The sequence below is a fragment of the Nicotiana sylvestris genome, chromosome 8, assembly GCF_000393655.2.
Source record: "Nicotiana sylvestris chromosome 8, ASM39365v2, whole genome shotgun sequence".
Classification (NCBI taxonomy): domain Eukaryota; kingdom Viridiplantae; phylum Streptophyta; class Magnoliopsida; order Solanales; family Solanaceae; genus Nicotiana; species Nicotiana sylvestris.
This window is the reverse complement of record NC_091064.1, coordinates 142,319,744-142,331,243: the sequence shown is the minus strand read 5'-3', so window position 1 is coordinate 142,331,243 and position 11,500 is coordinate 142,319,744.

Sequence of the window (11,500 nt, the reverse complement as noted above, 5' to 3'; positions counted from 1 at the left end):
GATACGCGACCGATATCTATTCCACCATACAGAATGGCGCCAGCGGAGTTGAGGGAGTTAAAGGAACAGTTGAAGGATTTATTAGAAAAGGGGTTCATACGGCCATGTGTGTCACCGCGGGGTGCCCCAGTTCTTTTTGTCAGAAAGAAGGATGGGTCGCTCTGGATGTGTATTGATTATTAGTAGCTTAACATGGTCACCATCAAGAATAAATATCCTTTGCATCAGATAGATGATTTGTTCGATCAATTGCAAGGTGCGAGGTTCTTTTCCAAAATTGATCTACGGTCCGGGTATCACCAATTGAAGATCAGAGAACAGGATATTCCTAAGACCGCTTTTAGAACTCGCTATGGTCACTTTGAATTCTTTGTCATGTCTTTTGGACTAACCAACCGCCCGACAGCTTTCATGGATCTTATGAATCGGGTCTTTAAGCCATTTCTAGGCTCCTTTGTGATTGTTTTCATTGATCACATCCTTGTTTATTCGCGGAGCCGGGAGGATCATGCCGATCACCTCAGGGCAGTTCTGCAGACCCTTTATCAGCACCAGTTGTATGCTAAATTTTGAAAATGTAAATTTTGGTTGGAATCAGTTACCTTTCTGGGCCATGTTGTTTCCAGTGAAGGGATTCAGGTGGATCTCCAGAAGATTGCAGTAGTAAAAGATTGGCCTAGACCCACGACCCTAACGGAGATCCGTAGCTTCTTGGGTTTAGCGGGGTATTATCAGAGGTTTATGGATGGATTCTCTACCCTAGCCTCCCCTTTGACTAAGTTGACGCAGAAAGCAGTTAAGTTCCAATGGTACGACGCTTGTGAGAAAAGTTTTCAGGAATTGAAGTCGAGATTGACCTCGGCGCCGATATTGACCTTGCCGGAAGGCACAGAAGGATTTGTGGTTTATTGCGATGCCTCCAGGGTCGGTTTGGGTTGTGTGTTGATGCAACATGGGAATGTTATAGCGTATGCTTCAAGGCAACTCAAGAATTATGAGAATAATTATCCGACGCATGATTTGGAGCTTGCGGCAGTTGTATTTGCCTTGAAAATATGGCGGCATTATCTTTATGGGGTCTATGTGGATGTGTTCTCGGACCACAAGAGTCTCCAATATTTGTTCAAGGAGCAGGAGTTGAATTGAAGGTAGCGGCAGTGGTTGGAATTGATCAAGGATTATGATATGGATATCTTATATCATCCAGGGAAGGCGAATGTGGTGGTCGACGCTCTCAGTCGGAAGTCCCTAGGTAGTTTGGCTCATTTGGGAGTGGATCAGAGGCTTTTGGCTCGGGAGGTTTATCAATTGGCCAGTCTGGGGGTTTGTATTTCGACCTCAGACGAGGGGAAGGTTATGGTGCGTAATGGAGCAGAATCATCACTGGTAGCGGAAGTCAAGGAAAAGCAGCTCATTGATCCAGTATTAGCTTTTGAATAACAAGACTTCGACATTTTCACTCGGTGGTGAGGATGGTGTATTACGATGTCAAGGTAGGCTATGTGTTCCAGATGTGGATAATCTTCGGGGGAGGGTAAAGGCGGAGGCTCATAATTTCAGGTATTCTGTGCACCCAGGTTCTACGAAAATGTACCGTGATCTCAAGGAAATTTATTGGTGGAACGGTATGAAGAGGGGTGTGGCGAACTTTGTATCTAAATGTCCGAATTGTCAGCAAGTAAAAGTTGAGCACCAGTGTCTCGGTGGGTTAACTCAGCTTGTGGAAATAACAATGTGGAAATGGGAGATGATCAACATGGATTTCGTTGTAGGATTACCTCGCACTCAGTGCAAGTTCGATTCAATTTGGGTAATAGTGGATCGACTCACCAAATCAGCTCACTTCTTGCCAGTCAAGTCCACGGATACTGCGGAACAATATGCTCAACTGTATATCAAGGAAATAGTAAGGCTTCATGGAACTCCACTTTCTATTATTTCAGATTGAGGGGCCCAGTTCACAGCTAATTTTTAGAAGATATTTCAGCAAGGTTTGGGTATTCAGGTAAATCTCATCACCGCTTTCCATCCGCAGATTGACGGTCAAGCGGAGCGGACTATTCAGACACTTGAAGATATATTACGGGCTTGTGTCTTGGATTTCAAAGGTAATTGGGATGATCACTTGCCACTTATAGAATTTTCTTACAATAACAGCTTCCATGTTAGCATTTAGATGGCCCTGTTTGAGGCATTGTACGGGAGGAGATGTAGGTCTCCGATTAGATGGTTCGAAGTGGGTGAAGCAGAACTGTTAGGGCTAGATCTCGTGCACCAGGATATGGAAAAAGTTAAAATCATTCAGGAAGGCTGAAAGCTGCTCAGAGTCGCCAGAAAAATCTTATGCGGACATTCGTCTAAGAAAATTGGAATTCCAAGTAGATGATTGGGTGTTCTTGAGGGTATCTCCTATAAAGGGAGTCATGCGATTTGGGAAGAAAGGGAAGTTGAGTCCTAGATATGTCGGTCCGTATCGGGTCACTCAAAGGATAGGACAAGTGGCCTATAGACTGGAATTGCCCCCTGAAATGTCATTAGTGCACCCGGTGTTCCATGTGTCTATATTAAAGAAAGTGGTTGGAGACCCATCCACCATCGTGCCAATCGAGGCTATCGAGGTCAATGAAGAGTTATCATATGAAGAAATTCCGGTCGCTATTCTTGATAGGCAAGTCCGCAAATTGAGAAACAAGGAAGTTTCTTCAGTTAAAGTGCTATGGCAAAGTCAACAAGTCGAGGAAGCCACGTGGGAAGAGGAGAGTGAAATGAAAGAAAAATATCCCCATCTGTTTGAACAAGTCTAGTAGTGATCGTGCAAACTCTTGTCTCTAAGTAAATTGATGTTGTGTTCAATCTGGTGCAAAGACACCCCATATTTTTTCCTAAATGCTTTACTATTGTAACTCCTCAAGTTGTGCAAGAATTGTATTTGTTGTGATTAATTGAGTCATGCGCAAGCCCCTTTTTGGTAAGTGAAGGTTTTGTAATAACTCATGTGATAAGTGAGTGATTAAAGGTAGTGTAGATTGGTAATGATTAATTTAAATGCGTATAGTGTATTGAAGTGGTTGGACTATTTGGAACTCATTGAAGTGGCCAAATTATGTGCAGGTGTTGAGGTAATGAATTGTATACCAGTTGTAAGGATAATAGGGATAGCGTAATGGTGCCTGGAAATAATGTTTTGGGGGATCTCTGACAGGTAGATAAGTCTAATTACAAAGGAAACTCTGGCAAAATATTTCAAAAAAAGGAGTTTGCATTTCATGTTTTCAAAACCAACCGATTTCCAAAATCCTCATTCGAGGACGAATAATTTTAAGTAGGGGAGTATTTAAGGCCCCGTGAAAACTTGTACTCAAAACCCGGTAGTTTAGACCTTTTGTACTAATCTATGCCATAAAAAGTCAAGAAATACTGATTTCCAGAAAATGCTATTCTGCGGTCGAGAATGCGGTCCCATATCAGGTATGCAGACCGCATAATCGCCGCAAAGTGAGTCAGTGTGTTGGTCGAATTAGAGGTTAAATCTGTGACCTAATATGCGATCGCATAACTGATATGCGAACCGCATAGTCATCGCATATTTCCCTTGGGATTTTTGTGAGGGGCAGTTCTGCGGTGCATTATGCGACCGCAGAATGAGTACGCGGACCGCATTTCTGCCACATACCCAGGCAGTGTGTTCAGATTTTGGGAGCACTTTAGCGGTCCATTCTGCGGACCGCATTTCCACTCTGCGATCGCATACCTAACCCGGGCTCCAATTTTCTAAATTTTAAACCCGACCCCTTTTTCAATAAAACACCCCAGCCCCTTATTTTAACCTATTTTCTGGACAAAACTAGAGAGAGGGAAGAGAGGATTCTTGAGAGAGAAAGTATTATCTCCATCAATTTGATTTTTCAATTCACTCGGCCTGGGGAATTTCAAGTAATTATCTTCATCTCCGTTCTTGAAGGTAAAATCCCCAACCCTTTTTCATTGTTTTCAGCTTTAAACAAAAAGGGGGACTCTCATGCGTTAATTCTTGAAAATGGAAGTTGAGATACACATGCGTGTCCTTTAAAACCTAGAATCTAGTAAGAGGAATTGGGTAGAACTAAAGATTTGCAAAAGAGGGGTTGGAAACCTAAGTAAGTTCGAGCTGAGTTTGTGAACTTCAATTCTAAGTTATATGTGCTAACTTGTGAACTAGATTGACGGTACTAGGCTGTTGGTGAATTGAAAGTAGAAGTTAAAAAGGGACTTCGTCTCCAGGTATATATGGATAACTCTAACCTTTGTAAAGTCACCTTGTTGGTGTATGGGTAATTGGTATGTGTTACTTATGTGGACTATTTGTGAAATTCTTGTGATTAATGTGCCTTGAACGTTGTTCGTTAAGTTTTCCGTTATTGTGGTGTGAGTAAAATGGCAATAAAAGTGCGTGTGGGTATGAATGTGTTACGTGGTAAGAGCTGTGGAACAAACGATGGAAAGAAATCGTAATTGATACAATTGAAACAACTGTGGCAATATCATACATGACTTGTTATGGGCAATTATTGTTGTGACTTGAATTGTGTACGGGTTATTGTATATGTTGGAATTGGTATTGATGTTTATGAACACTCTTTGTGAATTGTTGTTGTTGTTGTTGTGTGAAATATGATTGTCCGGTGGGATTGGGTTGCGCGCCGCAACACAAAGTAATAATGTGTGGGCCGAGGTAATAAGGGTGGAAAAGTGATCAAAATCAGAATTGAAATAAAAATATGTGAAAGTTGTGAAACCATTGATGTGGTGAAATAATGTTGAAAGGGGAAAAGGAGAGATTGTGGAGTTGTTTGGCTTTGGTTGTTCCTTTAATGTGCATTTGATTGTTGATTCTATTACTGTTTGTTGTCTGTGTATTTCTTGATTTTACTTGGGGTAAAGTTTGTTTATACATACCCGTAAAATTCAAATGTACTGACGTCCCTTTTGCCGGGGGCGCTACATTCGTGTTATGATTGTAGGTGGTTCCATAACAGGTACTCCAGCCCACCGACAGTAGCACTCCTTTACCTACCGTCAGCTGAATTGGTGAGCCCCTTTCCTCTCGGGGCCCTGCGTGGTTCATGCCATTTTTCATAACAGGTATAGCTGGAGCCTTTTTGCCGGCATTTCCGTATTATTCTTCAATTGTATTTAGAGGCTCCGTAGACAGGAAACGTGGGTTATGTACTTATGTATTTTGGGAAGTATAACTTGTAAACCACGTTAAGTAACTATGTATGTTATGTAAATCTCGTAAGAATGTGTTTAGATTTATAAATGGCTATTTCACTTGGTTAATGGGTGATGGAAACACAGGGTATCACGTGGAATAGGAAAGGCACCCAGGTTCGCTTGGCTGGGGGGCTACACGGTCGAGCGCTGGTCGCGCCATTCGATTTTTGGGGCATGACAGACCTCCCTTCCACCTAGGTGTAATTCACGTCCATAACTTGAAGCTCTATTATATTACTCACACCTCTGCTACATACATAATCTGATGGGAGCTTCATACTAACTTCTTATGAGGCTGGTACTTCTTCTAACTGGCTTTCTTGTAAAGCCATTATAGATTAACTTCAATTCTGATGCTCCTAGAAGGGACCGATGGTTATGTTATCTAGTGTGATGATTCAAGTATTGGATTGGGTTGTGTACTGATGCAGCATGGCAAGGTTGTAGCTTATGCTTTTAGACTACTAAGAAAGCACGAGAAGAATTACCCGACCCACGATTTAGAGTTAGCTGTGGTGATTCTTGCAGTAATGATGTGGAGTCACTACTTGTATGGCATTCATGTTGATATTTATATGGATCATAAGAGCCTTCAGTATATCTTCAAACAAAAGGAATTGAATTTACGTCAAAGGAGATGGTTGAAGCTACTAAAAGACTATGACTTTTTATACCATCTAGGGAAGCGAATGTAGTAGCAGATGCCCTCAGCTGTAGATTTATGGATATCCTGTCATATTTACAACCAGAGACGAGGAGAATAGCCCATGAGATTCATCAGCTAAGAGTTTGATTATTGAATTCAGGTGATACCGGAATTACTATTCAGTACACGGCAACATCCTCTTTAGTAACTGAAGTGAAGGAACGCTAGTATGAGGATCCTGTGTTAGCTCATTATAAAGACACAACCCCTTTTAAGGAGAAGACACCATTTGAAATTACGGGAGATGGGGTCCTCAAATATCGAGGCCGACTATATATCCTAATGTTGCAGGGCTGCACCGGTATGTTATGGGAGAAACTCAGTATTCTCGTTATTCCATCCATTCTGGAGCAACAAAGATGTATCATGATATTAGGGAAATATATTGGTGGGACGGAATGAAAAATGATACAGCAGAGCTTGTTGCTCAACGCCCTAACTATCAGCAGGTCAAGATTGAGCATAAAAAACCGGTGGATTATTGCAGACTATGGAGATTCCGACTTGTAAGTGGGAAATAATCAATAAGGATTTCATCGTAGGATGACCTCGTACCCAACATAAGTTCAATTCTCTATGGGGGATTGTTGATAAACATACAAAATCAACCCATTTTATGCCCGTTAGAACTACATATTCCATAGAGGATTATGAAAGGCTTTACATTAAGGAGATAGTACGACTGCATGGTGTCCCTATATCTATTATCTCGGAGAGAGAAGCTTAGTTTATAGCTAATTTCTAGAGGTCCTTCCAAAAAGGATTGAGGACTCAAGTAAGTCTTAATACAATATTTCATCCCCAGATAGACGAACAGGCTGAGGGCATTATTCATACACTTAAGGAAATGTTACGAGCTTATGTGATAGACATCAAGGGTAGCTGGGATGATCATCTGCCGCTTATCGACTTCGCGTATAACAATAGCTATCATTCCAGTATTCAAATGGCTCTATACAAAGCTTTTTATGGAGGGAAGTGTAGGTCACTATAGGGTGGTTCGATGTTGGGGAAACTACGTTAGTAGGACTAGAATTGGTGCAATAGGCAATCGAGAAAATTATGCTTATACAAGTAAGGCTATTAGCAGCGCAAAGCCGTCAGAAGTCTTATGTGGATAATCGACGGTGAAACTTGGAGTTTCAGGTTGATGATTGGGTATTCCTAAAGGAATCACCGATGAAAGGCGTTACGATGTTCGAAAATAAAGGAAACCTTAGCCTTCGGTACATTGGACCATATAAGATCATATGTAATGTAGGCCAGGTAGCATATGAGTTAGACTTGCCTTCTAACTTGGAATCTGTACATCCAGTCATTCATGTGTCTATGCTCCGTAAATGTCTCGGGGATCCTTCTAGAGTTGTGTCACTTGACGATGTTCAGGTCACAAAATAGATATCGTATGAGGAAACTCCCATTGCTATACTGGATAGACAGATTCAGAGATTGAGGACTAAAGATGTAGCTTCGGTGAAAGTACTTTAGAGAAACAACAATGTAGAAGAAATGACTTGGGAGGCTTAATAAGACATGAAGTCTAGATATCCTCACTTATTTCCTCTTCCAGAGCAGGATCCGACTGAGACACCATAGCCTTAAGGAATGTGTATGGTGTCACGACCCAGATCGATGGGCCGTGACAAGCACCCTGTACCTTACTAAACATAGTACCAACATAACGTATCTTCTCAAGTTATACTATCATAAATAACTGAGTCGGAGAGGCTGCCGTGAAATAGTTAGAATACAACAAGTAATGCCAACTTATATATAAGACATACGAGCCTCTAAGACCAAAATAACCACTTGAACAATAAATATAGGTCGACAAGGCCATACAATATTTTACGTACATGATATCTATCTACAAGCCTCTATGAATACATAATTTTTATGAAGGTCAGGACAAAGCTAAACAATACACATCAAACTCATGCTAATGAAACAAGCAACTCTGAAGCAAATGGAGCGCACCAACATCTTCCGCTAAGCTGATAGCCTATTTGGAGGGCTCTCGACATGTCTATCTGGATCTGCGGGAATGAAATACAGCGTTCCTAGGAAAAAAGGGACATCAGTACGTCTAATGTACTGAGTATGTAAGGTACACAAGTAAGCACATAACAGACATCAGGGAAATATAGAGTAAATGACTCCACCTATAAGTTTGAAAACTTTGTAAATCATGAAATAATTATAGTATCATGAATATGCATATGAATGTGATGTCGTGCATAGGTACATGTTTCAAACATCATTAGTCTCTGAGGGCATCCCATCATATCATCTTAGCCACTGTGAGCAAAATCATCAACGTATACCAGCTGATCAGGTGGTGGTACGTATATAATGCCATAACCTTTCCCATATCCCATATATATATATATATATATTATATACATACATATATACATGTATATAATGCTATCTGGTCATGGGTCAATGTACATGAATGTAATGCATGAATAGTACGTCAATAAAATATATTGGAGTGTCATAGGACCATTATGCCTCTGATTAATATAATGAAATAAACTTTAGCAACTTACGTATTTTTGAGACCAATGAACAGATGATAGAATAATATGACACATAGGGAATCAAGAACCTAAGCACTTCTAGTACTTCTATGAATAGAGTCATGTATGGAAATTGTACATTTGCACGTTTCGTTTGTGTCGTATGGGTCATGCCAAAAGAAAGAAGGGATAGCCTTAACATACCTGGAGTAGGAAAACTCTGTATAATATTCTTGGTGAATATTGCACCGTACTCTTCTAGAACCACAAAATTCCACATTGTTACTATCCAAACCAATTCTCGTTAGAAAATTTGCTTCTGTTTCTAACGTTTTTGAAGAAGATCAAATTGAGTTAATTAGCTTCTGTTTGTAATGTCTCTTTTGGACAAAAGACAGAACCTTTTGAAGCCTTTGAACTAGGAAGTTTCTTTTGATCCTTGAAATATCTTGTTTTTTGGGATTTTTCACGTTTTTTGGGTTATGCTTTTTTGTCCAAAATGAAAATGTATCAAGACTTATCATAAGTCTTGATTTTATCACATTAAATTCTCATTTATCCTTAGGTATCCACCTAGTCACAAATGACTACTTAGTCATTTCTTGAATTTTGGCTTCTTGCCACGTGTAATTTCTATCCACTTATTAGTTAACTGGGTAATGTCTTGTTACCAGGTAATTAATCAATTACCCGTATAATTTTAAAACTGTCTCAACTTAATTAGAATACTACTCTCTTTTAACATACCTTGTACACCTTACTAGCATAGTCATGTAGTACCTTATATGGCACTAGTCTATAAATACCAGGTATTTAGCTCGGGCCGTATTTTATCCCAAAATGCAAAACTTCGACAAAATTCGTTTTCTTCGATTTTACTTACCCTCTTACCTTCACTAATTTACTCATCACATATAATCCACATAATCCCGAAATAATCTTTTCCTTGGACTGATGTCAATTACCTTACGACAAATTCAACGTACAATACTACAAGGTGCAACATCGTCGTAACTTATTACTGCGAAGCGTAACATTACTGTAATGTAATACTGTAGGGTGCAACATTGTCATAACTTAATACTACGAAGCGTAACATCACTGTAATGTAATACTGCAAGGCACAACATTGTCGTAACTTAATATTGCGAAGCGTAACGTCATCGTAATGTAATACTGCAAGGCGCAACATTATCGTAATATAATACTGCAGGACGTAACATCATCATAATATTGCGGGGTGTAACATCATTCTCCCCTTTGGAACATTTGTCCTCGAATGTTGACTGATGCTCTTATCATTTTCATAACACATGGCTCTTCTGAATACCTTAGTTATGTTCTTGCCATTTAAGAAGTTGGTCTATGAATAAATCCAAAGTCTAGGGTATTCCCCCCCCCCCCTTAGTATTTTTTCTCATATCATGACTTGTGATCAAAATCTATTAATCTCGCAACTGCTGCTACCTCTTATCATGTAGCCTATGTGACTTTGACCTTGTAATTGCGCCTATGCGACTCTTCTCTCCTTTATCCTCCAGCGTTTAGCCAATCTCTAGGCCTCACTTTGTGAACATATACAGAGCTTCATAAGATATCCCTCTGGGCATCTATAAGTATACTGAAGTTCTTTGCTCTGCACTTTGTCAAACTTACAAATATTACTATATCTTATTTCATAGACTCAATTGTCCATTCGTATAACTTTACTGCATCTAAGTAGGTTAGTATACCATCGCTCTTACTTCGATTTATCGTTATTGAGATTTGCTACCAAGCTTCAGGTTACTTTCGTTGCTTATCCTATATGTACAAATCCATGTGCTTTAATGCTTCTTTTTTACCATTCATCTTAAGAATGATTGCCTAATCTCATCGCATACTTTGTAACTTTTATCCATCCATTGTGGATTCACCTCAATATTGATCTACAATATACCACTAATAACTTCGAACTTCTTATGTAATACCTTGCCACTAGGTCTTACGTCTCATCGTGAAACATTTGAAGTAATTTTCTTGATCCACCTGGGGGCAATACGACACTATACTTCCATAATCGTATTTCGTAGCATCCCAATGTGATTCACCTTCCAGGGCTATCCTAATTTCGTGCCGCCAACAAATTTTTTCTCCTTCTCTTCTTCTTTTTTTTCAAATTATTTTTCAAACAAAGGCCCAAATGTCATCCTTTATTTGTCACCATTACACCCTCATTTTATTAATAGGTAGAATTTTATTCTTTCTAAATGATATTAATCTTAGACTCCTTTGAGTTCATTCAGGCTATACTAAACTTTCAATAACTTAGAGAAGCCATTATCACTCATGTTTTCATGGACTTAATCCCGAGGACTTATCCATTCTTGTCACCTTTCACTTTCCTTTCCTCGCCCTTACTCATGTTTTCTTAAAACTTTGTCGCTTTACCATACTTTAGCTTGTGACCTATATATATCCATTTATACTACTCGCAACTTTCCTTCAACTTGCTTGCACCATGGATTTCCTTATGTCCTTTAGAACATCAAGCGATACATCACATCGTCACTAACTCTTCTTTACTCTCTTAGTCAAGCTTTTCGATACTTACACCGTAGGTTGGAAGGTATGCTACTGACGATGCTGCTATTATTCCTAGATAATGAATCCCCGTGCTTCTGGACCTTTATCCAAAGGATGGACTATTCATGATCTTCTGCCTTTGAGTATCTCATACGTTGTTCACCTTTACCTTACTTACTGTAAACTCTTGCATCGTATCTTTTATCTCACTCATGACCTCCCGTACACCTAGGTGAAATTCACGTCCATAACTTGAAGCTCTATTATAATACTTGCACCTCTGGTGCATAGAAATCCTGTTGGAGTATTATACTGACTTCTTATGAGACCGATACCCTTCTAACAGGCTTTATCGTAGAGCCCTTATAGAACATAGTTGTTGTTCTATCTCTCTTGAACTTCTAATATTAAGAGTGATTCTGCTATGTTCTCAATCATGATTCCTATAACTTCC